The sequence below is a fragment of the Cervus elaphus genome, chromosome 23, assembly GCF_910594005.1.
Source record: "Cervus elaphus chromosome 23, mCerEla1.1, whole genome shotgun sequence".
In the NCBI taxonomy this organism is placed as follows: Eukaryota; Metazoa; Chordata; class Mammalia; order Artiodactyla; family Cervidae; genus Cervus; species Cervus elaphus.
In genome coordinates, this window is record NC_057837.1 from 60090290 (window position 1) to 60117659 (window position 27370).

At 47.7% G+C, this 27370-nt stretch overlaps 1 long non-coding RNA gene across 1 annotated transcript; it reads right to left on the reverse strand.

Annotated features, from left to right (window-relative positions):
* Positions 1-790: 790 nt before the first annotated feature.
* Positions 791-27335, reverse strand: LOC122681176. The gene is made up of 3 exons (XR_006336891.1): positions 26946-27335; positions 5136-5235; positions 791-4072 (listed from the first exon to the last, which is right to left on the reverse strand). It is a non-coding gene; the product is annotated as an uncharacterized LOC122681176 (long non-coding RNA).
* Positions 27336-27370: the final 35 nt, after the last annotated feature.

Here is a 27370-nt window from a genome sequence, read left to right on the forward strand (position 1 = left end):
TAGGCTCTTCGCATCAGCTGGCCAAAATATTGGAGCTTCAGCTTCAGCATCAGTCCTTCTGATGAATATTCAGGGTTGATTTCTTCTAGGATTGACTGGTTTAATCTCCTTGCTGTCTGAGGGACTCTCAAGAGTCTTCTCCAGCACCACCATTCAAAAGCATCAATTCTTTGGTGCTCAGCTTTCTTGATGGTCCAACTCTCACATCCATACATGACTACTGGGAAAACCATAGCTTTAACTATATGGACCTTTGCTGGCAAGTGATGTCTCTGCTTTTTAATAAATACACTGTCTAGGTTTGTCATAGCTTTCCTTCCAAGGAGCAAGCATCTTTTAATTTCATGGCTGCAGTCACTGTCCACAGTGATTTTGGAGCCCAAGAAAATAAAATCTGTCACTTTTCACCTTCTATTTGCCATGAAGTGATGGGACTGGATGACAGGATCTTAGTTTTTTGAATGTTGAGTTTTAAGCCAGCTTTTTCACTCTCCTATATCACCCTTATCAAAGGATCCTCATCAAAAGGATCTTTAGTTCCTCTTCACTTTCTGCCATTAGGGTGATATCATCTGCATATCTGAAGTTGTTGATATTTCCCCCAGCAATCTTGATTCCAGCTTGTGATTTATCCAGTCCAGCATTTCCCATGATGTACTCTGCATAGAAGTTAAATAAGCAGGGTGACAAATATACAGCCTTGATGTAATCCTTTCCCAATTTTGAACCAGTCTGTTGTTCCATGTCCAGTTCTAACTGTTGCTTCTTGACCTGCATACAGGTTTCTCAGGAGCCAGGTAAGGTGGTCTGGTCTTCCCATCTCTTGAAGCATTTTCCATAGTTTGTTGTGATCTACACAATCAAAGGCTTTAGCATGGTAAATGAAGCAGAAGTAGATGTTTTCTGGATTCCCTTGCCTTCTCTATGATCCCACAGATGTTGGCGATTTGATCTCTGGTTCCTCTGCCTTTTCTAAACCCAACTTGTACATTTGGAAGTTCTCGGTTCACATATTGCTGAAGTCCAACTTGAAGGATTTTGAGCATTTTTTCATCAGCACCTTGTTAAAATGAAATCAGGATCTAAAGGCCTTTAGGAGATGCCCTCAGTCTTCATTTTGCTCTATGCCCCACCACTCCCCATTGCCCACACGCTCTCAGACTTGGTTACCTGTCCAGCTTGCAGAGCCATCTGGCCCTGAGGCCCCCACACAGCAGCTCCCATCAGCTGCAGGGCCCTCAAGAAGACCTTTGTCTCACATCTGTGTCTCCAGTTCCCTTATGCACAGCCTGGCCCATAATACGGCCCAGTAAATCTGCCAGGGAATGGCGCTTCTGCTTGCATTTTTCCCTGCCTGGGAGCTCACTCCTCTCAAGGCTGCCTGTTGTATTGTCTACTACCTGCCCCCACCCCCTCCTGCCCAGGCCCCAGTCATTCCCAGTGGGGACTGGGGGTGAAACTCCCTGCTTGGGGTGAGCAGCAGGTTAATTTCCTCCTGGAGCTTCCCTCGGCAAACAATGAGACAATGGCGAGCCGGAGGTGGCCTGCGTAAGACTGCCGTGGAGGGGAAGTTGTAATCTGTGCGTGAAGCCAGCGGGCGGGCAAAGGGGCGAGGAAAGCAGCCGGGGCCAGACCAGGCCCTCCACCCAGCCGGCCCCTGGGACCAACCTGAAGGTCACCTGAGTCGCCCTTGAGGAAAACAGCCACGAACCACCAGAGCGAGGAGAAAACACGGATGGGTGGGGCACGCCCCCACACCCCTTCCCTGTCCAGATGGTCCTAGTTCCTCTCTGCATAACCCCAACTGCCCACCTTCTGAGCCCTGCTGGCAGGGAGTCATCCCCAGACAGACACCATCTGAGTCTGGCTGTGCACTGGCGGTGTGACCTTGGGGCGTGTTACTTAACCTCTCTGTGCTGTTGGTTCCTTATCTGTAAAAAAGAGAATAATACCACCTCCTTCCCCTGGTTGTCAAGAGGATTCCTCCATCATCCCATAGGCTTGTATTGAGCATCTGCTATGTGCAGACACTGTGTCGGACGCTGGGGCTACCACTGTGAACAAGACAGCGTCCCTGACCTCATTAACTACAGTCTTAACATGGAGATAGTCAATAATCGAGTAATCACACCATGAAATTACGACAGTGATAGGTGTTGCCAGAAGAGGAGGTGGCAACCTTAGGACCAAACAACATGAAACTCAATCTAGTTTGCAGGTCAAGATGGGCTTCCTCCAGGAAGTGGCAGTTAAAACTGAGCTGAACAGGGCACAGAAGTTTACCTGGCCAAGGGGGATTGGTGTAGGGATCAATGCAAGGCTTGGATACTGGAACAAAGTTGGCATCAATGAGGAAGAACCAGGAGGCCTGTGCACCCATGACAGGAGTCTGTTCTTCATCTGGAGGGCAACAGGAGGCCACTGAAAGTTGGAGTGGAAGGAAATCATTCCACTGGCTTTCAACTGATGCAGGACAGCACTTAGCACAGTACCCGGGCAGGTGGGGTCCCTTCTCCTCGACAGGCGGCCCTGTCCAGACACGTCAGGCACAACAAACCACTACTTTCCTACCCTTCCCGTCATTGCGCCAGGGCTGGGTTTTGCTGTGTTCCCTCATGGCGGCTGAGGATCAGGGGAGAGGGAGACTGACTGAGCATACCAGTGGGTCCAGCCCCCTCTGGGGGCGAAGGATGAGTCAGAAGGGCAACCTGAGACTGTAGAGGAGGACCCCCAGACTCCTCTGCATCTCAGGGTGGCTCTTTGCCCCTCTTCCCTCACCCTAGTGGCTCTCCTAAATCCAGCTCTGGCCTCAGAAAGGGAAAGCAGCTGCAGACAACTCAGGGGTATCCCCATCCAAGGTCATGACCCCACACATCCCTGGGAGTTGAGCAGCCTCATTCAAAGCCACACCCATGCTCACATTCAAAGCCAGCCTTGAGCTCTGCCCAAGCAAGTGGCTTCAGACTCACAGAAAGAGCAACTCCCACCCTGGGAAGCTGTCGCTACACCCTTCATGGTCCTTCTTCTTGGTCATCTGAGTGCTATGAGCCCCCCTTTTACCAAGGAGGAAACTGAGGCTTGAGAGGGGGAGTTCCCTGCCCACACTCAGAGCTGGGAAGCAGCCTTGCCTGGTCTCAAAGCCCATGCTCTGAGGGCGCGTCTCCTGCAGCATCGCCTACGCCACCCCCAACCCCTGTGGGTTATTTTGCAGACATGTCACTGCACTAGTCAGGGCTCTTGGTGGTTTCCCATGAATGAAGCCAAGGCCCTTCCTGGGCTACAAGCCCCCACCTCTCTCTCAGCATGGGCTTCCCCCTCTTTCCCTCACCTGCACCCACCTCTGAGCCTTAGGATCCCACCGCCCCCTCTGCAGCCTAGCCCGCTTCATTCATGCCTCAGCTCTCCGGTCCCCTAGCAGAGGCTCTCCGCCAGCCCTCACACCCTGCTTCACTGTTCCCCATCTCCTCCTGACTTTGCGGGGACTTTTGTCTGTGGATTGAGCCTTGGTCTCTTGTGCTCACTGCTGTGCGCCAGTGCTTGGCACAATGGTAAGTGCTCAACAAGTTATTTGTCTCATGAACGAATGAAGGAGGATGGAGGATCTTCAACCCACCCTTGCCCCAGTGTATCCCCCAAACCTGCCTCCCCAACACCCCCCAACACCTCACTTGCTCGTGCTGAGCTTTATCCCCTCACTGGACCATCCACAGGCCTTGGCAGGTCCTGGTCACAGGCCCCAGGCTAAGGCGTGAGGAGACCAGATCCCAGCAGGAACCTGTGGCTTGTCCAAGGTCACAGGGCCCCAAAGGTCACAGAGTCACAGTTGTCTGAAGGGGTGTCTCGTGGCGGCCCATCACAGGAGTAGGCACCTCTTCTAGGAGCGTCCAATGTAACGGGAATCCTGAGGCTCCAGCTCACCCCCTTTTTCCAGAGAAACCAGTTATGTTTGGGGGGCGGGGTGGTGTTCTGCTGCCAGCAGCTTTCCTCCTCCCAGCGCTGGGACTCCAGCTCCGAGTGTTCCAGGAAATCCAGGCCGCATTTCCCTCCAGGAGCCGCCGCCCAAAGGGACCCTCTGGGGAGAGACAGAGCATTTTTGAGGAAAAGGGGGGTGAGGGTTGGGGGTGTGGGAGAAAGAGTCACCAAAAAAAAAAAAAAAAATTAGTGGCTGGGCCAGGAATGTGCCTGGGTGAATTGGAGCCAAGCCTCCTGTCACATCCACAGCTGTGCTGGCCAGGGCGGGGTGCAGGGCGCAGGCGGGGCCGGGTCACTCTCCGGGCAGGACACCAGCTGCCAACCTGCTCCTGCTGGACTCCCTGCCACCAGCCTGGTGGGGGAGGAGCCGGGCAAGCATCTGGGCCAGGAGTCAGGACCTGGGGCTCTGTCACCCTAGCCCACTCGCCAGCCGGGGGGCCTCAGTTTCCCCCTCTGTGCAATGATGGGATTTGGAGAAACGCTGAGACAGGGTGACTTTACAATCAGAGATGGGGATGAATAAAGTGAGGGCAGCCACACTCTGTGACAGAGGTTCTGGACCTGGGCTCCAGGACTCAGGGACTCTGAGAGCTTGGATAGGAATGAAATAAAAACTGTACAGTCACCAACCTCTAACTGAAATTCAGCATTCCCTTCAAGTATGAATGGGGACCACGAGCCCCGGGAGGGTCAGCAGTGACCTTGCCACAGCAGAAGTTGAAGACACTTGTCTGACATCATCACAGTGCGTGTAGACACCCCCACACACACATATTGTTTAAGCTCATCGAGACCCCAAACCTGCCTGTGCACCTTTAACTTAATGTCGTTATAAGGAGGCTCTTCTGTTACTACATCGCGAATTCTTGCTGCTGTTGCGGTCATGGCATCTCAGTATGATTGACTTCCTTTGTACCTCTATGCGCTTTATTTTATGTGGTTAAAAACCATGATTGTGATAAGGGGTCCATCCTACCACCAGATGCCAAAAGGGGTCCATAGGACAAAAAGCTAAAAATCCCTGCTTTACATGCAGCCATTTTTGGTTGTAAGTGGGGAGGTACTCTGTATATTGACTTGGAACAGTGTCAAAACACTGTGCTAAGTGCAATACAAAAAGCAGGATGCATCAGTGTCCGTGTAAAAACAATCTGGGTACCTACATTTGCTTGATGTGCAAGGAGGCCCAAACCGGAAACAGTGGTCATCTCCAGGGTCCCAAGGAGATCCATCGCTCAACACCTCGAGTACTGATTTTTCCCCCTGTGCATAAAAATTCAGAAAGAGTCAGGCTTCTGGGAAGATGACTGTGACTGTGGTGGAAACACAGTTTTTGAATCTTTCCAAATCCCCACATCAAAATAGGTGAAGCAAGTAGTTAGCAAACCAAAACCCCACCGCCCAGATTTACATCCAAACCAGGTGATGAGCCGTCCCTACAAATCCCCAAATACAAGTGGATGGAGATCAACCTGCACAGGATCAGGGTCTTCATGGGAGAACACTCACACTGTATTTGTCTCCAGGGATACATGACTTTTAATAATAAAGCCTCAGTCACTGCCCCAGGGCCCAGGATTAGTGGGAGACACAGTTAATCACAGAAAGACATATAAAATTGCAACTGTGGCCAGAGTGATTCTAAGAGTTCCAGATCCTGAAAGTATACAACAGAACCCATGTCGAACAAATCATGGTTGAGAAAAAAGGACAAAGCAAAAAAGAAGAAAGAAAGAAAGAGCCCGGTAGACAGACAGACACACAGATAATCCCCTCTTTGCAGACCCAGCTCAGTGGCCAGGAGACAGAGCGGGCAGCTGTCCACCCATGCCTGCTCCAGGGAAACTACCCAGCCCCCCAGCCCGAGCCTCAACACCCACCGCCCAGCGTCTTCCTTCGCGATGAATCATGTGTTTGTGGACTGAAGACAAGGTGATCTAGCCAGGAAGTCTGCAGAGTCATTAGCATGGAAGCAGCCCCTCAGAGCGGAAAAAACACAGACCTCAGAAGCTGGAGACGTGGGTTCGAGTCCCAGCTTGGCCACGTAATTCACAGCATGCCCTCACACAGACCCTGGAGGTACAGAGAGCCCGTATCTCCCAGGTCTCACACGCACATCTTTAGACGCTTCTAGACTCCATGTGGGCTCTCCTGCACCTCAGCTCCTCTGTGCAGAGGGAAATCGGAGGCCCTTGGTAGCCACTGGACTGTCTCTCACAGGGATGAGGATGAAGGCCTGTGCCCTCTCGCCTTAGGCTTCCCAGATACTCAGGTGGCACCGACAGAGCCCTGGGGACCCAGCCGCACTTCTGTCCACTCTCAAGAGCAACTCCAGGAGGTAGGTGTCCTCATCCCCATTTGACAGATGAGAAAACTGAGGCCCAGAGAGGGGAAGAAGGTGACCTGAGGTCACACAGCCCTATTGTGCTTTGACCCTGGTAACTCGATGGGTGCACCTCACTCCCCTCCCCGGGGACAACGAATCTGTCCTGGCAACTCTGGCCCCATGCCCAGTCTGGAAGCCCGCTCAGGGGTGCGGCTGTCTCCCTGTGAACAAGACTATTTTTAGCGTCAGCAGCAGGGGCCAGGGGCCAAAGCCAGGAGTGACAATGGGGGGAAGGGGGTGGGGCTGCTGGCGGCCGCCCCCGCACCCAGCAGCCGCCCCATTTCCTCGAGGAACCAGGCTGTGCACAATACAAGGAAAGCCGAGTGGGGAGCGGCTGGGGGCTCCCGTGGGGGGGCTGACCTGGCCCATCAGGGCAGCTGGGGGACTGGAGGAGGCCTCTGGACCAGGGGGGAAATGGACCGTTAGTCCAGCTGCCTGGCCTGGGCAGAGATCTCTCATGCTTTATACACACACACACACACACACACACATTCATTCTCTCTCTCACACACACCTCAATCTGCCTCTCACACTCAGGCTCATTCTGTGTTTCTTTCTCTCACGTGTACTCACCCATACACATGCGCACACGTGCGCACACACACATATACACACACAGGTCTTTTCCTAACTCCTACAGTCTCACTTCCAGCCTCAGAGGCAGAGAACTGGGGCCCTGGGGACTCAATGAGGTGATTCTCACAAAGGAGCTGATCCTCCCCAACCAGGAGCTGATCTGGGGTCCAGGTGAGAAATGCCATCTTGAGCACCCCAGACCCTCTGCCAGGCTGTGGCTTCTCGGGGAGGGGTGTCCCTGCTGGGGAGGGTCCTAGGCTGGAGCTCCCAGTCAAGGGGGAGCCGTGTGACAGGAGCAGGAAGGTGGCTCCCTCCAGCCTGGCAGCAAGGGCTCCTTCCTTGACACAGGGGGCTCCAGTGCTGCTGAGCAAGGTCCCTGAACCGAATTTGACATCTGAGGTTCTCACAGGTCCTCCCATGGCCCGGGGCAAGAGACTGTGCCTCTGGTTCCCTGCCCCTGCACTGCCATCCATCCCACCTCCACACCCTGGCTTATGCCATGCCCCTGACAGGGGTGCCCTCCTGGTCTACCCATTCTCCTGCCACCATTAAAGCTCTGAGAGCAAAGACAGCGACATTCTTATCTGCCACCATCACACCTCCAGAACCAAGTACGGTGCCGGGCACATAGCTGGGGTGCAATAAACACCTGTCGAATAAAATCCTTGCCTCCTGCCGGGGGCCTCCTTGCCCCTCACCAAGGCCAGAGTTATCTCACTGGACCTTCTCCACTGTCCAGTGAGGCAGACACATTCATCCCCACCTCAGGGAGGAGAAAACAGACTAGGAGGGGAGGCAGCTTGCTGAAGATCACACAACAGATAGTAGCTTAGGCAGGACTCAGTCTGTACCTGGGATCCCAGGCTGTGTCCTCACAAGCCCACACCTGCCCCCGGCCGTCAGCTCTCAATCTGGAATTGATGTGGTCTAAGTGCCATCACAGTCCAGCTGCCAGATGAAAGTGATGATGGGACAGGGGAGACGGGATAGAGTTCCAGATGCATGTTAGAGATGAGACCAGCAGGACAAGACGCAGGGGTGAGGTGAGAGGAGTCAAGGCGGTCCCTCCTTGGTGTTGGGCCTGAGCAGCGGCATGAAGGGTGGCCCTTTACTGACAGAGAGAATTGCAGAAGCAACAGTAGTGGGCATGCTGATGGGCACGCAGATACCAGCATCTAGAGCTCAGGAGAGAGCCTGGATTCACATGTCAGATTTTTTTTTTTTTGGTTGTTTCCCACAGTTTGTGGGATCTTAGTTCCCTGAGCAGGGATTTAGCCTATGCCCCTGGCAGTGAAAGCACAGAGTCCTAACCACAGGACCACCAGGGAATTGCCTACCTGATAGATCTACATTTAAGAGTCATCAGGGCATGGGTAGGCTAAAGTCGCGGGGCTGGGTGACATTACCTGGGAGTGAGTCCACAGAGGAGAGAAGATGGCAGAATTTTACTATGAGAGTAATCAACGCTGGCATGAGTGAGGTTCCTTTGCCCCAAGATTTCAGGTCTTTGTTCAAATGTCACTTCAGAGAGGCCCTCCCTGACTACCCTCATGAAACAGCTCTGCTCACCTCTTGGGCTTTACAGCCTGACCTGATATTATTGTACACTGATTTGTTTCCTGTGTCTTGTCTGTCTCCTCGTGAGACTGGGGGCTCCTTGAATTGGAACTTGGTGTCTCCTCAGAAGGACTTAGTTTCCTGCTAGGAGGAGCCCAGGAGCAGCCTGGCACACGGTGAGCACTTCATAGGTGTTTGTTGAATGAATGAATGAATGAATGAATGAATGGCCTGGACAGTGCCCATCTGGTCACTCAGTTGCGCTCAGAGTGTGTGAGCCACTGAGGCCGGGGACTCTGGGCTCACCTTGGTGGCACCAGCATTGTGCAGCACAGGAGTGAAGGTGGCATCTGTTGAGGGTCCCTCCACAGGGTCCCATCTGTGGAGTCTGGAGTGGCAGGGGTCCAGAACCCTGGGCCAAGGGCCTGGCCTGTCCCCAGCCCACCCCTTCCCCTCTCCCCTGAGACTCCAGACTCTGCTTCCTCTCTTGCAGCTGTATCTTCCGCCTCCCAGCCTCTTCCTTTCCTCCTCATCTGGGCCCCTAGCTACATCTCCTCAGGACTTTATCTTCCCTTCAGCTGCTCTGGAGGGACAGAGGCCCTCCCTACATCCTTTCCTTCCCTGCCTCCCTGGCCTGCGCCCTAAAGCCTCCCCCTCAGGCTCAGTGCCCCAGCCATCCTCTCTTCTCCCCTCCAGCCACTTCCAGGGGGTACAGTGGGGCACAAGGCTAGACAGGAGTGGCCAGAGGAGCCCTGGGGTCCTTCCAAAGGCCTCTGAGCCTCCAACTTGCTGCGTGGTCTCTCCACTCAAAAGGCCAGCTCGGAAACTCAGTTGTCTGTGCTCCAGTCCCCAGTCTGCCACTTGTTACCTGTGTAGTTTTAGGCAAGTCACTTAGCCCTCCTGTGCCTCATTCTTCTCAGGTGAAAAATGAGGGTCAAGACACCCACCTACTTCACCTGGAAGATCAAAATATAAAGCCTGTCAGGCCTTTAACAGAATGCTTGACATAGAGAGTTTGTCTTAACACAAGGGCGTGATGCCACTGCGTGGAAGTCTTTGTAAAACTGCAAAGCCCTAAATGACCCTTGGCTGTGTATTTGTGCCATGTTTCTGACCCAACAAACCCAAAACTCTGAAGGAGGACCGCCTAGTGGCCCCTAATCTACCCCAGATGTTCTCTACCATCATTATCCTAATCAGTACATGATCAATAACCTCCTCAGGCTTTAGAAAGGCCACAGACAAGGGTTGAGGTTCCAGAGAACACCCTAGAATAGCACCCCTCCAACTAAGCCCACTGTCAGCAGAGGCCTCACAATAATCCAAAGCAGGGAAGAGTCATTATTATTCCATTTTACAGATCCGGATGCTGGAGCTCAGAGAACTTCCAGCTCCCTGACCCCAAAGTCCAGGCTCCATTGCTGTCCCCAGCTGACTGACTGGAGTCCCGGCCCAGCAGTCCACACCTGCACTCAACCTGGGGACTCCTTTGAGCTCCCCAACACTCCTGCCCAGCAGCTTCTCCCTCCCATTTTCACCAGGTACTTGCCTGTCCTTCCAGGATCCTTATGCCAGTCAGCCCAGGAACAAGCTAAGAAGCTTTAGTCATGTCCTACTCTTTGTGACCCCATGGACTGTGGCCCGCCAGACTGCTCTGTCCGTGGATTTCCCAGGCAAGAAAACTGGAGTGGGTCGTCATTTCCTACTCCAGGGGATCTTCCCAACCCCGGGATAGAACGTGCATCTCTTGCATCTCCTGCATTGGCAGGCGGGTTTTTTTTATCACTAGTGCCACCTGGGAAGACCAGGAAGAGCCAGCAACAAATCAACTGCTCTTTCCCCCTAGATTCCAGAACAAGAGAAGCTGGTGTCATTGTGAGCCTGGAGGCCCCAGGCTTAGATTTGCCTATCAGTATTACCAACAGCCCCCACATGGAAGGGGCTCTTATTCCCATATTACAGTTTGACTCAGAGAAGTTAGGTGAACAACTTGCCTAGGGTCACTTAGCTAAAGAGGCTGTGAGCCAGAGTTGAAACTCAGGTCTGTTGGATTCCAAAAGGCTTGCTGCCAGCCATCAAAGAGTTGAGTGACATCGAGTGACCTCTTTCCCAACTCTAGTCCTTAAATGCAGATAGCAACATGTCGTTTGTTGAGTTGTGAGAATTAAGTGGAAGAGTTTATAAAGTGCCCAGAACAGCACTGTGCACACGAGTGTGGTATTGCTGAAGGACCGGGGGCGCTGAGGTCAGGCCAATCTAAGGTCAAGACCCCGCTTCACTTTTGCTCATGGAGACAAACGTTGTATCTCTCTGAGCCTCAACAGACTCATCTGGAATACAGGAATGATCAGCCACTATCATAAAGCTGATCCCCAAAGATCAATTTTTTCAAACCTAAAGACATGATTCTCATACAAATAAAAAGTACGTATGTGCCAAGGGGTTCCCTGGTGGTCCAGTGTTTAAGAATCTGTCTTGCATTGCAGGGGTTGTGGATTTGATCCCTAGTCAGGGAATTAAGATCCCACATGCTGGGGGCATCTAAACCTGAGCCCCACACTACTGAACCTGCATACCACTGCTAGAGAGTCAGTGCACTGCAGTGAGGATCCCGAATGACACAACTGAGACCCTGTGTGGGCAAATAAATAATTCTCTTTTTAAGTGCTTGTCCTCCCTGCTCTCTCTTGGGCCCACATTCTGCGCAACCGTGTCTTGCTCTCAAGAGGCATAAGTTATCTCCCCCAGCAAAGCCGCCCAGGTTGCAGAGGTGGTGGCATGCAGCTCCTCTTTGCTTGGCTCTCAGAGCACGTCATGGCCCTGATCATGGCCTGAAATTCAGCTAGCCCTTCCTTCTGGGTGCTTTGGGAGAGTAGCTCCATGTTCTGGCTTGACTGTAAAACACTTCATAGATGTAGGAGCTGGTGTCATAGATGAAGAGCATAGAGGAAATGTTGGTGTTGTACTGTTATTTTGGCCAAGAAAAGTTTGAAGTCAAAAAGGGTAGTAGAACTGCACAGCTCATTTTACCCAGAAATAGAGAAAGCTCAAGTTTTAGATGACACTGAGGGGGTTCAGGAAGTTTTGGTTTCTGGAAATAATTAAAATTTATACCAAGAACAGAAAATGAGAAAAGGTACTTTTTCCTTGAAAATAAAGACTTTACTTAAAAAAAAAAAAAGCACATGCCAAAATTATCTGTAATTCATTAGCATTTAACCAATCAGCAGGGCCGTTAAGCTGCTTCAATGAGTATAAGAAAGTTTATAACCAATGAAAGACAAAATGCTGAAAAATGATTGCAGAGTGAAACTGCCTAAACTCCTACAGGGCAAAACAACTGCAATCTTCAGGATGACCTTTTCTACTGGACAAAAATCATAAATAAACCTACAAGTGAACACAGAACTTCCCTGTGTTTGGGCCCTAGCAGATGAGTAAATGACAAGTCAGAAAAAGATCTGTTCCCCTAGAGACTTAGATAACCCTTGAGTGGGCCTGTTAAAAGGATGCTCCAGCATGTTTCTGAAAGAACATACAGTTCTCCTTTTGCATTATTGCTGAGTGTGGGGTAGTTTTTTTTAACCTGAGGGTGCAATGCAATAACAGAGGTAGAAAGGATTTACAAATTTATTATTTGTGCAGTGTCTCTGCCCACCAAACCCAGAACTCTGGGGGAGTCCCTCTGAGCAGCCCCTATGATAGATAACAAATGAGGTAGACAGTGAGCTAGGATTGCTTGCAAGGCTATAAACTCTTAACAAACACCACCTTATTCATCTTAAAAAAAAATTCATTTATTTGCTTTTGGCTGTGCTGGGCCTTCTCAGGTTTTCTCTAGTTGTGGCAAATGGGGGGGGGGTACCCTCAAGTTGTGGTGTGCAGGCTTCTCACTGCTTCTCCTGTAGCATAGCATAGGCTCTGGAGCGCAAGAGCTTCAGTAGTTGTAGTACATAGGCTTTAGTTGGCCTTCAGTATGTGGACTCTTCCTGAACCAGGGATCAAATCCACGTCCCCTGCATTGGCAGGGAGATTCTTAACCACTGGGCCACCAAGTACGTCCCTTTATTTATCTTTATTTCCTTCCAGATCACTCTGAATGTCAGGGTTGGGACTAGGGTGAGGTGATACTGAACATCACATAATCCATATCCTTTACATGGAGTCCCTGCTCACCCACTGGCTGTCTGGTAGGGTCTGGAAAAGTGTTTAGTTCTATTTATTCAATGACTATTTCCTGGGGGGCCTACATGCTGCCAACACTGTCCTGGGTACTTGGGATGAAGCAGAAGGCAGTCCCTGACTTCAAAAGCCTAGAATCTAAACAGGAAACAATCAACCAAGATAAGGTAGCTGGGTTTCTCTGGTAGCTCAGACAGTAAAGAATCCGCCCGTAATGTGGGAGATCTGAGCTTGATCCCTGGGTCGGGAAGAAGCCCTGGAGAAAGAAGGGAATGGCAACACACTCCAATATTTTTGCCTGGAAGATCCCATGGACAGGGGAGCTACAGTCCATGTGGTTGCAAAGAGTTGGACACAACTTGAACGACTAACACACACACACACAAGCACTCAAAAGCAAAAGAACAGGGGTGAAGAGGAGCAGGGCTGCCAGCTTCCGGGCCAGCAGAGGAAAAGCTTTTCAAATGGTGACATTCAAGTTGGGGCATAAGGAATGAGAGGGTGCCAAGCAAGGAAAAGACTGTGGGGAAGGCATCACAGGTGAGAGGCACAGCACGTGCAAAGGCTATGATGCAGGAACCAGCTTCAAGGACGGAGCAAAACAGTGTGGCCATTGCTTAGAAAGTGGCAGGAGATAAGGTGAGGAGAGAAACTAGGACTTGTGGCAAGGATGGAGGGGAATCTGATCAGAGACAGATTTAATTCTAAACATGATGGGAAGATACTGGAGTGTTTTGGTCAGACACCTCTGTTGCCCCATCTCTGAAAGGAAGGAGGCGGTCTTGATTTCTACTTCAGGGCTCCAACCAGGGGTTCTGATGGTGAGGTTCCTGAACTGGCAGCATCAGCATCCCCTGGAACTTGTTAGAAATACAGATTCTTGGGACCAACCCCAAACCTATAGATCAAACACCCTGAGAGTGGGACCCAGCAAGCTGGGTTTTAACAAGCCCTCCGGGTGATTTTGATGACGTACAAGTTTGGTAACCACTGCGCTGGAAATCAATTTTGTCATTCAGTCACTCAGTCATGTCCGACTCTTTGTGACCCCATGAACTGCAGCACGCCAGGCTTCCCTGTCCTTCACCATCTCTGGGAGTTTGCTCAAACTCATATCCATTGAAGTCAGTGATGCCATCCAACCACCTCATCCTTTGTCGTCCCCTTCTCCTCTTGCCTTCAATCTTTCCCAGCATTAGGGTCTTTTCCATTGAGTTGGCTCTTCGCATCATGTAGCCAAAGTATTGGAGCTTCAGCTTCAGTACCAGTCCTTCCAATGAATATTCAGGGCTGAATCAATAACCCACAAGTTAGAAACGCGACCCCGAGTCGCCACCTCGTGTTATTTTATGGGAACTACAGCCTGGATACACATTCCATCACCAGCCGGCTGGGAAGAGCAAGAGCACTTTCCACCAAAAGGACACAGACCGTGGTCCTGGACAGGAGGGTGGCTTTAGAGTGTACCTGCCCACTTTTCTCATATGCAAGGACACACAACATAGGAGGGCTTCCTCAGTGAATAACTTCAGGTTTTTTCCCTGCTACAGTCAGGATAAAGCCCAGATTCCTGGCCTGGTCTGCTCTCTCCCTATCTTCCTGTCCTCACCCTCTCTCTCCTCTCACTCATGCACTCCCTGTCAGCTTGCTTCCTCTTTGATTCTCAAACACACCAAGCATATCAGGGCTTTGGTACTTGCTGTTCTGCCTGGAAAGTTCTCCTTGCAGACTTGCGTGGCTCATTCCACTTCAATCAGATCTCTGTTCCAATGCCACCTCCTTCTGGAAGCCTTAACTATACCCAAGCAGCCCTAGCCCTATTTCTATGACCCTGTCTTCTTTTTCTTCCTCCCTGACATTGTTTTATACATTTATTTGATCTTTGTCTATCTTTCTGAGACCATGAGTTCCAATAAGGGAGGGATGTTCATTCTGTTCACGTTATAGCTCCAGTACATACAGTTGGTGCGCAACAGATATTTACCAAACAAATAAATACACTGTGAGACAGGTCTTACCACCCTCTTTCTGACCAATGGGGAGACTGAGGCTTAGTAAAGTGACATGACATGACTAACTCAAGCTCATACAATGAGTAAGGGGCTGAGATTCATACAGAAAGAAGGAGTTCTGAAAGCTGATGTGTGAGCTATGTTCATAGAGGCTAGAGGAACTCCAGTAACCCTGAAGTTGCTGAGGCTAGGGAGACTTTTTTTCTTTTTTGGCTCCTCTAGGTCTCCATTATAGCATGTGGACTTTTTTCTAGTTGCAAGAGAGCTTAGCTGCCCCATGACATATGGGATCCTAGTTCTCTGACCAGGGATCGAACCTGTGTCCCCTGCATTAGAAGGTGGATTCTTAATCATTGGACCACCAGGGAAGCCCCTAGGGAGACTCTTCAATCTGGCCATCAAGACTCCATCACCCAAGGTCAGCAAGAGGCACTTAGGAGTTTCAAAGGATGTTCTTCAAGGTCAAGGGACAGAGGGCAAGGGTCCAGTGCCAAGATCTCAAGTGGGGCAGCATTGTCAGGGGTGTTGGGCAGCCCCACTGATTGGGGTGTGGCCTGGGCATAGAGCAGGAGGAAAGCAGGAGTGCAGACATCCTGCAACAGATCCCAAGTCAAATGCGGTATTCAAACATTCCATTATTAATTAGCATAGGTGCAAATCTTGTTTTTAACAATCTGAGCCTGGGACTAAATTCTATTTTACAACAAACACAGTGTGTGTGTGTCGGGGTGGGGTGGGGAGGAAGGGGTCATTGTTTTTTGTTGTTGCTTTGTTTTTGCTTTTTTGGCTGAACCAGGAGGCTTGTGGGATCTTAGTTCTCCAACCAGATATTGAACCTCAGCCCAGGGATTGAACCTCGGCCCTTGGCAGAGAGAACAATCCTAACCACTGGACTGCCAGGGAATTCTGGGAGGCTTGTTTTGCTTCATTCATTTTAATAGGCTTTATTTTAGTTTTAGGTTTGCAGAAAATTTGTGCAGAAATTACACCAAGTACCTCTATACTTCTCCCCGGAACACATCCAGTTTCTCCTATTTTTAACATCTTGCATTAGTGTGATACATTTGTTACAACTGATGAACCAATACTGACACATCATTATTCAGGGAAGTTCATAGTTTACATTAAGATTCACTTTTTTATGTTGCAAGGTTCTGTGGGTTTTGACAAATGCGTAATCCTGTATTCACATGACAGTATCATAGAGAAGGGTTTCACTACCCTAAAAATGCCCATGCATCATCTATTCATCCCTCCTGCTCTTCCCCCAAATCCTTGGCAACCACTGATCTTTTTATTGTCTATAATTTTGCCTTTTCCAACACAGTATTTGCTTGGTTTTAATAAACAATGAATCTGCCAAGAAAGCAGATAAGTTGGGAACAGATCAGGTTGTGCTTGGTTCAGAACTTTACCTAGAGCTGGCACTCACATTTTGGACCATCACAGCCACGCAGTTGTAGTGTTTGAGTAGTCGGAGCTCCTGATTCAGCCCACAGATTCACAGTGAGTCCACTTACAGCCGTGCCCTCCCAACTACAAGTCATCCCCTGGTATCCAGGGAGGAATTGGTTCCAGGGCCTCCTGCAGATACCAAAATCCACAGATGCTCAAGTGTGTGGATATATAAAATTATATAAAATGGTGTATAGCATTTGCATATACCCTACATACATCCTCCCATATACTTTAAATCATCTCTAGATCACTTATAATACCTAGAACAATGTAAATGTCATGTATTTTGGTGGTGATGGTTGTTGTTTTTTTGGCTGCAGTTTGGAGTATGTGGGGTCTTAGCTCCCTGACCAGGGATCAAACTCAAGCCCTCTGCATTGGAAGCAAGGAGTTGACCACTGCACCTCCAGTGAAGCCCCAAAACCAAGTAAATAGTTGCCAGTGTGTGGTATATGCACATTTTGCTTTTTAGGTCTTTCTGGAAAAAAAAAATTTTTTTTTCCCAAATATTTTCAGTCCAAGGTTGGTTGAATCTTTGGATATGGAGGACTGACTGTACTTCGTGACAATATTGTGCCCAAATATTTATGTGTTGTTTTTTATTCTTTATTAGCTGTTCTGGGTCTTTGTTGCAACACACGGGCTTTCCCTAGTTGTGGTGAGTGAGGCTGGGCTACTTCCCAGTTGAGGTGTGCAGGCTTCTCACCATGGTGGCTTCTCTCGTTGCAGAGTCAGGCTGCCTGGAGTGCAAAGTCAAGTGGGCCTTAGGAAGCATCACTACAAACAAAGCTAGTGGAGGTGATGGAATTCCAGCTGAGCTAGTTCAAATCCTAAAAGATGATGCTGTGAAAGGGCTGCACTCAACATGCCAGCAAATTTGGAAAACTCAGCAGGGACCACAGGACTGGAAAAGGTCATTTTCATTCCAATCCCAAAGAAAGGCAATGCCAAAGAATGCTCAAACTACCACACAATTGCACTCATTTCCACGCTAGCAAGGTAATGTTCAAAATCCTTCAAGCTAGGTTTCAGCAGTGCATGAGCTGAGAACTTCCAGGTATAGAAGCTGGATTTAGAAAAGGCAGAGGAACCAGGCATCAAATTGCCCACATCTGTTGGATCATAAAAAAAGCAAGGAAATTACAGAAAAACATATACTTCTGCTTCATTGACTACACGCTAAAGGCTTTGACCATGTGGATCATGACAAATTGTGGAAAATTCTTCAAGAGATGGGAATACCAGACCACCTTACCTGTCTCCTGAGAAACCTTATGTAGGTAAAGAAGCAACAGTTAGAACTGGACATGGAATAACGAGCTGGTTCAAAATTGGGAAAGGAATACATCAAGGCTGTATATTGTCATTCTGCTTACTTAACTTATATGCAGAGTACATCATGCAAAATGCCAGGCTGGATAAAGCTCAAGTTGGAATCAAGATTGCCAGGAGAACTGTCAATAACCTCAGATATGCAGATGACACCACCCTTATGGCAGAAAGCAAAGAACTGAAGAGACTCTTGATAAGGGTGAAAGAGGAGAGTGAAAAAGCTGGCTTAAAACTCAACATTCAAAAAACTAAGATCATGGCATCTGGTCCCATCACTGCATGGCAAATACATGGGGAAACAATGGAAACAGTGATAGACTTTATTTTCTTGGGCTCCAAAATCACTGAGGACAGTGACTGCAGCCATGAATTTCAAAGGTGCTTGCTCCTTGGAAGAAAAGCTTTGACAAATCTAGACAGCATATTAAAAAGCAGAGACATTACTTTGCCAAAAAAGGTCTGTCTAGTCAAAGCTATGGTTTTTCCAGTAGTCATGTATGATGTGAAAGTTGCACCATAAAGAAGGCTGCATGCCAAAGAATGGATGCGTTTGAATTTTGCTGGAGAAGACTCTTGACCTTGGACAGTGAGGAGATTAAACCAGTCAATCCTAAAGGAAATCAACCCTGAAGAGGTTGGAAGGATTGATGCTGAAGCTGAAGCTCCAATACTTTGGCCACCTGAGAAGAGCCAATGACTGATTGGAAAAGACTCTGATGCTGGGAAAGATTGAGGGCAGGAGCAGAAGAGGGAGACAGAAGATGAGATGGTTAGACAGCATCATCAACTCAATGAACATGAATCTGAGCAAACTCCAGGAGATAGTGAAGGGCAAGGAAATCTGGCCTGCTGCTGTCCATGTGGTCACAAAGAGTCAGACACAGCTTAGTGACTGGACATTTCCTCATGAATCGGCCATGCACTTTAACAGAAATACCACTGAAAAGTATGCTGCATCCCCCTCAGCGTCATATGAGGGATAGGTCAATCTGCCCCATTACTGGTGGTTCTTTATCATCACTTGATCGGTTTCTTCACTGTAAAGTTACAATGTTACCATTTGTAATTAATAAGTACCCTGTGAGGAGACACTCCAGGACTATGCAAATATCCTGTTTCTTGTCAAACTTTAATCCACTATTGCAATATCCATTAATGATTCTCTCCTGAAACAATTATGACTAGAATGGTTGCCAAATGGTAAATTTCTAATTCCTCTTTTTCTACATTTACTTGTTCTTTTACTGTTAAGAGCTTTCCTTTCCCTTATGTGTATATGTATGTATGTATGTGTGTGTTTATACCTTAATCTTATATATACTCTCTTAATCCTACTCCAATCAGACTCTTGCTCCCATTTTTCTATTTACACTCTTTCCTGTCAAAGTAACAATGCCCTCCACTTGGCTAAATCAGTTCTTGATCTTTATCTTCCTGGACCTCTCAGCAGCATTTGACACAGTTCATAAATTCTCCCCGCCTTGAATGTTTTCCTCACTTGGTTCCCAGGGCCATTTTCCTCACTAGCTGCCCTATCTCAGGCTCCATTGTTGGTTCTTTGTCTCTTAATGTTGGGGGCCCCGGGGTCTGAGTCCTTAGCCCTGCCCTCTTCTCTGTCTATGCTCACTCTGTTGGAGATTTCACCCAGCCTCACGGCTTTAAAAATCATTTCCACAATGATGACTCCTGTGTTAATCTACTCGGGCTGCCATAACGAGATACCAGACTGGATGGCTTAAAAACAGAATTTTTTTTTATTTCTCAGAGTTCTGGAGGTTGAAAGTCCAAGATAAGGGTGCCAGCAGGGCTGGTTTCTATAAGAACTCTCTTCCTGGTTTGCAACCTTCTTTGTGTGCCTTCACACAGCCTGCCTTCTGCACACACATACACACACATACACACACACACACACACACACACACAAAGACAGAGGAGACACTCAGATGTCTGTCTTCTTCTAAGGATTACTGAATTAAGGCCCTACCCTCATGACCTCATTTAATCTTAATTACCTTCTTTAAAGGCCCCATCTCCAAATATAGTCACAATGAGGGGTTAGCGTTTTGACACAAATTCTGGGGAGACACAAGTCAGTCCATAACAACTACCAAAATTATAACTCCAACCTGGGCTCAGATTCACAAATGCAACTTCTAACTAGACCTCTCCACTTGGAAATCTGATAGGTGCCTTAAATATAACAAGTTCCAAATATTAATAGAACTGCTAATTCTCCTCTCCTTTCCCCTGCAAGAAAGTTCTCCTTCTACAGACTTACACATCTCAGTTAATGGCAAATTCCTTCTTGCAATTCTTCTGGGCAAAAATCTTGGAGTCATCCTCAAGTCCTCTTTCTCAAACACTCCATCATCAATCTGCTACAAAATGTAGATTAATTTCATAATAACCCCCAATTATTACCTTCATAATAATCCCAAAGTCTAACTTTCGTTCAAACCATCACCATCTTTTGTCTGGACTGGCAGCAGCCTCTTATCTGGTCTCTCTGCTTCAGCTCACTCACATTCCATTTGTTCTACACCCATCAGTTACAGTGATGAGATCCTGTAAAAATGCAAAGTCAGTCCTGTCCTTTCTCTGGTCAAAACTCTCCAATATGGCCCACCTCACTCATAGCAGAAGCCAAAGTCCTTACAATGATCCACAAAGGTGTGCATGAACTAGTCCCAGGGGAACCTCCCTGACATCATCTTTCCCTTGCTTATTCAGCTCAGCCATCCTGTCTACTGGCTTTTCCTTAAACCCACCAGGCATGAGTCCACTTCACGGTCTTTGCCTATTCTCTGCTTGGAACAATCTTCTCCCATATACCCTTGCAACTCCCCACCTCACCTCTTCCACGTGTTTCCTTAAGAATCACCTTCCCAGCAAGGCTTCCATCGACTATCTGTTTGAATTTACACCGTAGCACTCCCTTCTCCCTTCCCTGCCTTGTTTTCCTCCATAGTGCTCATCACCTTCTGACAGAGCACATCTCTCTCTACAAAACGTGAGACCTGGGAGAACAGGGACTTCTCTGTTCCCAGTTGCACCCCCATAATAATCACTCACATTGACTTGACTCTTGTTACATGTCAGCATATTTTTAAGGGCTTTACTGTACCACTTGGGGGCGTCCCAGGTGGTGTAATGGTAGACTCCACCTGCCAACGCAGGGGATGAAGTTACGATCCCTGGGTAGGGAAGATCCCTTGGAAATGGAATAGCAACCCACTCCAGTATTCTTGCCTGGAAAATTCCATGGATCGAGAATGGCGGGCGGGCTACATACAGTTCATGAGGTTGCAGAGTCAGACACAACTGAGTTACTGAGCATGACGTGCTGTTATCACTCATTTAATCCTAACAAGGGCCCTTAGAGGTGGATATAGCATTATAGTAATGCTACATAACAAACCATCCCAAATACCCATGCCTTACGGCAGCAAATGCTGATTTCTCCCTCTTCCACCTGCATTTGGGGTTTGGCTGATCTCAGCTGGGCTCTGCTGGGTTTGACTACTACATGTGTCTCTTATTCTTCTGGATTTGATGTTAGGGATTTGGACAGAAACTACTGCTTTTCTACATTGACACAGAGCATTCTCCTCCCACCTGTTTAGTTTCCTGACATGCAAAAGAGAAAGAGTTCATGGGAAAAAAAAAATAATACATGCAAAAGAGAAGACTTCCCTGGAGGCTTCCCAGTGGAGAAGACTCTTCTCTCCCAATGCAGGGGGCCCAAGTTTGATCCATGGTCAGGGAACTAGATCCCACATGCTGCAACTAAGAGTTCACATGCCACAATAAAAACTGGAGATCCCACATGTGGTGATAAAGACCTGGCACAGCTAAATAAATAAGCAAAAATACAACCTAAAATTTAATACTAGGAACTCCCTGGCAATCCAATGGTTAGGACTCGGCGCTGTCATTGCCAGGGGCCCAGGTTCAATCCCTGATCAGGGAACTAAGATTCTGCAAGCTATGTGGCTCAGTCACCCAAAAATAATAATACAAAGAAAACACTAAACTATGAAACTATCCTTATCCCAGACTTTTCTACGGCAACTTTGACTGACACTGTTTCAAAAGATGGAATATACTAATGACAGTCCCATCCTTATGACAGAGAAGGAAATTCCAAGGAGGCAGCTGAAAACATGAGAGATCTCTTAAGGCCTAGGCTGAACTTGCACATTGTCATATTCATTCACATTCCATTGGCCAAAGCAAACTGCTTGGCCACATCTAATATCAACAAAGTAGAGAGTATCAATCAGTCCTAACTGGGGGAGAGACTGAGTCATTGCATAGTAATCTAATTTGCTGCAAGATTTGTCATACTGCACCCCAATGTTCATAGTGGTACTATTTAGCCAAGAAATGGGAGCAACCTAAGTATCAATAGACAGATAAGAAAGATATGGCGTACATACATATACCTATATACACAATGGAATATTAGTCCACCATAGAAGAATGGAATATTGCCATTTGCAGCAACATGAATGGACATAGAGACTAATATACTAAGTGAAATAAGTTAGAAAAAGATAAATATTATATGATATCACTTATATGTAGAAATGAAAAATAACACAAACTTATTTACAAAATAGACCCACAGACATAAAAAACAAACTTACGGTAACCAAAGGAGAGTGGGGGAAGAAATGAATTAGAAGTGAGAGATAAACGGGCTTCCCAGGTGGCACTAGTGGTACAGAACCCGCCTGCCACTGTAGGAGACTTAAAAGATCCAGGTTATATCCCTGGGTTTGGAAGATACTCTGGAAGAGGGCACGGCAACCCACTCCAGTATTCTCGCCTGGAGAATTCCATGTTCAGAGAAGCCTGGCAGGCTACAGTCCATGGGGTGGCAAAGAGTCGGACATGACTGAGCAACTGAGATTAACAAATGCACACTATCATATATAAAATAAACAAGGATTTATTGTGTAGCACAGGGAACTATATTCAATATCTTACAATAACATGTAGTGGAAAAGAATCTGAAAAAGAATATATATATACACATATATAACTGAATCACTTTGCTGTACATGTGAAACTAACACAATATTGTAAATCAACTATACTTTCACTAAAAAAAGAAAGTAGAAAAAAACAAGGAAGAATCCTGAAAATAAAAGGCAATCAGTATATTATCCTAACAGAAAAAAAATACAAAAGATATATGTCATGCTATACCCTCTCCCCTTTCTTTCTTCCTTCTCTGTCTCTCTTAACAGATAAGGAAACTAAGGCTCAGAGAGGTCAAATAACTTCTCCAAGATTTACTACTAGTAAATGACAGAGCTGGAATCCAATCAAGTTGGAGTCAAGGTTACACATGCCATGTATCTGAGACCAAGATGTTTGGGCTTTCTTAGAAGGTAATGCAATGCCACTGAAAACTCTTGAACAAGAAAGGAGCAGTCAGTATGCAGAGCATGTGGGAGAGGGAAAGAGAAGGGGCCCCCTATGATAGTCACAAAATTTCAGGTCAGAATTGATAAGGGGCTGGGCTGGGGTGTCAAAAAGGGAAAACAGGGACTTCCCTGGTGGTCCAGTGGTTGAAAATCCACACGGCAATGCAGGGGACATGGGTTCAATCTCTGGTCAGGGAGGGAACTAAGATCCCACATGCCATGGAGCAACAAAGCCCGCTAGCCGCAACTACTGAAGCCCATGCACTCTGGAACCCGTATGACACAACCAGAGGGTCCGAGTGCCACAACTAAGACCTGATGCAGCCAAATAAATATTTTTTAAAAAATCAGTAAATGTAAAAACCAAATAGAAAGAAAGAAGTAAGAGACAAGTCAAGAACATTAAAAAAATTTTTTTTCTTTGCTACATGTAGAAATAAAGTTATCTTTGTTGTACAAAGAAAAAAATCAAACAAAAAATTCACACTGTGCAGACAAAAGTGTTTAAAGTAAAATTTCCCTCCTCTTCCTTTCTCCTGAAATAAGTTCCATTAAGAGTTTATGGTAAATCTTTCCTGAACTATGTCTAAAGCCACATAATACTTATATATATACCTGTTTTTAAAAGTTTTTTAAATGTGTTCTCACCAAACTTTTGTCTCTTGCTTTTTATCACATACTAGTATGGCAAGATCAGTTTTCTATGTCCAGAAATCACTTTTAAGGGCTCTGCCACTTACTACCTGCGGGATCTTGCACATGTGGCTTAACCTAAGACTGGGTGTATTTAATTTATAGCTTTGGATAAACATGAACCTGTCACACAGAGCCATTATGAGGATTAAATGAGTTAATACACAGAAAGCATCTTGTACAGTCTGACATATTAAGAGCTCAAAACATATTAGCTCTCCCTATTAATAGATCCATGTTTAGCTATACCATAATACACTTAACCTGTTCTATACCCATGGTCACTTAGTGTGCTGCATTGTTCATAAAGATGGTGACAATGATTCCCCCACCCCACATACTTGACTCTGCAATATGACTCTGTTTTCTTTTCCATCAAGAGACTATTTCTAGTCTCCTTGAATCTGGACATGTGATAGGCATTGATCAATAAAATGTAGTGAAGATTATGCTATAGCACTTCAGAGAACTTCAGAACCTAGGCCTCAAGAGGTCTTGCTGCTTTGGTTTTTTCCTTTCAGAGGCCATCATGAGGAAGCCTGAGCTAGCTTGATGAAGCTACGTGGAGAAGAACCTAGGCCCTCAAGCCAGCAGCCCCAGCCATCTGCCAGACTCGTGAATGAGGCCATATATGTATGACCAATGAGTTTGCTGACTTGCAAACTGACTGCAATGCAGCAGTAAGCCCAGGCAAAACCATGTACAGCTGAAAAGAGCTGTCCCAGCTGAGACATGTCCAAGTTGCCAATCCACACAAACATAAGCAAAAAATTACTGTCATTTTAAACTACTCTGTTTTGGGATGATTTGTTAAGCAACAATAGAAAGTTGATATGCGGAGGTTCTTATGCAGTGCCTATGGCTCTGGTTGGAATGTAAGCTCCATTTCTTAAGTGACCTTGGGCATGTCCTGCAACCTGACTGAACCTCAGTTTCCACGTCTGTATAGTGGGATACTTTTAGTTCCTACCTCACTAGGCTGATGTGAGGATAAAATGAGATGATGAACATTCAGTGTGTGGCACAGGACAAGTACTATGAACATTTTAACTACGACTGTAGCTATTGTTATTGTTTGAAGAAAGTTTAATCTGAGAGCTGTGCTATGGAAGGACAGAGGAATTAGTATTAAAGATAACTAAGCTGTTTTTGGAGGCGCCATAACTACTGAACATTGGAGATTGAGAACTTTTTGGAATCAGAGACCTATACCAAGCTGGCCTGGAAGACAGCAGGGGTTGGGTCTCAACTGTGACCTACACAGTGTGAGGGGTTGTATGTGTGTGTCTGGGTGAGCCCTCTGAATGACGTCATGCATGGAGGCTGGAACTGGGTAGAAGAATGAAGAACTGAGGCTGTGAGGGCTGCTGAGATCATTGGAAAGGTCTCATGAGGGTTACACCCTGGGACTTACCCCTACTCTTTTCAGATGAAATTCCAGACGCCTAACCATGGCCTGAATGCCCTGGCCACCTTTCCCACCTTATTTCCTACTCTTCTTTCCTTCATTCCGAATGCTTTGGCTGCCCTGGCCTCCTTCCTCAAACTTATCAAGCTTTTTCCTGCCTCAGGACTTTTGTTCTGTCTTTCCCTCAGAGGGGCTTCTGAACCACTCAAGCTAAAGTTCTCCCCTCACACCTACTTATCTTTTTCCTTCATAGCGTTTGTTCACTTGTTTACCTGTGTGTTATTTGTTATCACTTTAGAAGGTGAGTTTTACAAGGAACTGGTATCTGTCTTGCTCATACCACATCCTCAGCATCTAGCACACTGTCCGTCTCATGGCGAGTGATGAAAAGCTATGAACTGAATAAATGTGAATAAAGATAGGGGAAAGGAACCAGAGAGTGAAAAGACAGCTGAAAAGCTAAATGAAGGCCTCATTTCCTGGAAGATAGCTTCACAGAAACCTAGAATCATCTTGTCTAACCTGTGAAAAACTAAGACTCATAAAGCAGAAGTAACTAGCGTGAACTCTAATACTTTGGCCACCTGATGCGAACCTACTCATTGGAAAAGACCCTGATGCTGGGAAAGACTGAAGGCGGGAGACGGGGATGACAAAGGATGAGATGGTTGGATGGCATCACCGACACAACGGACATGAGTTTGAGTGGGCTCCAGGAGTTGGTGACAGACAGGGAAGCCTGGTGTGCTGCAGTCCATGGGGTCGCAGAGTCGGACATGACTGAGCAACTGAACTGAACCGAACTAGCGTGACGGCACTCAAGAGAGTCATTACTGTGGACTTTTAGTCCACTGAGGTCAAATGCCACAGACCTCTCTGACAGACAGAAGAGGCCCAGAAAAGGTCACAGCCACCTCCCTGAGGCCACCACTGTATGTCTGCAGCGGCCACCACTCCATCCCTCAGGGGAGGAGATTGTCTCTTTGACAGCAGAGGTGCCAGTCAGCTGAAGAGCTGTGAAAGGAGAGCTGGAGAAGGTGGGGAGGCCCATCCCCTGGGTCAAGCAGCTATTCTGAGGCAGCTCAGGGATAAAAACAGGTACCAAAATAACCCAGCTTTCTCGCCCTTGTTCCAGACCTCACACCTCTGCCCCACCAAAGGTGAGGCTAACACCTGAATTCCTCTCAGTAACACACATACCAGCCTTCAGCAGGGCCTGCAGGGAACAGGGTGACCATCAGACTCAGCCCTGTCCACTGGGAGGTCACAGTCTGATGGAAGAAGGCGGCCAGGGACGGTGAAGGACAGGGAGGCCTGGGAGACTGCAGTCCATAGGGTCGCAGAGTAGGACACAACTTAGCAACTGAACAACAACAACAAAGGCAGGGAAGAACCCCAGAGAAAAGGATCCCTGGATTGGTTCAATGGACATACCGAAGTTAGCCAGTCTAGGAGGTGACAGTAACAGAAGTAATTGCCAGTGCCAAGGGAGGGAGGCAACACAGAAAAGATCCAGGAACAGTCTGCAGTTTTAGTGAGTGGGAGCCTCGGGAAATTTTAATGAGAGCGGCAGAAGAGGCGGCTTGAGACGGCGGGGGCGGGGGTGAGAGAGGATGGCGACAGTGTCCAAATTATGCAGAAACTCCGATGTTAACAGAAGAGCTTGCGCTCTTTTTGGTGCACAAAGGAAAGTCTTAGGAGATGTTCAACCAAGAGGACGTCATAATCAGTTTTGCACAACAGAAAGTCCCCTATACCTGCCTTGGGGCGGTTGCCCGGGAAAGTGGGGTGGAGAGGCAGATCGAAGAGACAAAGTATTTTATTCTGGCTAGGACTCCTGATGAGCAGGAACTGGGTTTAAGTCTCCAAAGGGCTAGTACCGTCACTTCTCGACTCCTGCGCCACCCCACTCCTGGGGCCCAACTTTCGTTTACTTGTTCCGGAACTCGAAGTGTGAGCAGAAAAAAATGTGCTGCTGGAACCCCGACCCTAGACGAGGGACCAATGAACGAGACTTCAACTCCCAAAATGCTTCGCTCTCCAGCTCTGCAGGTCGCGCATGCTTCTTTTCACGAAAGGCGGACCGGCTTGCAGACTGTAGGACTTGCCAACTGGATGAAATGCGGGAAACCTAGGGACCGCCATCTTATCTTAGGTCAAACCAATTGTACACTTAGGGGGAGGTTCGTGTTCTCTCTCTCGTCAGCTCGCACAGGTACTGCAATAAAGTTCGCTTAATTATTTCAAGTCTCCTTATTATGATTTACGATAAGAACGCCTTCCATTTTGCGCCGCAGTTCAGAACTGAACCCCTAGGGATTCAATGAGACATCCCAGCATGGCCGCACTCTGCGAGACT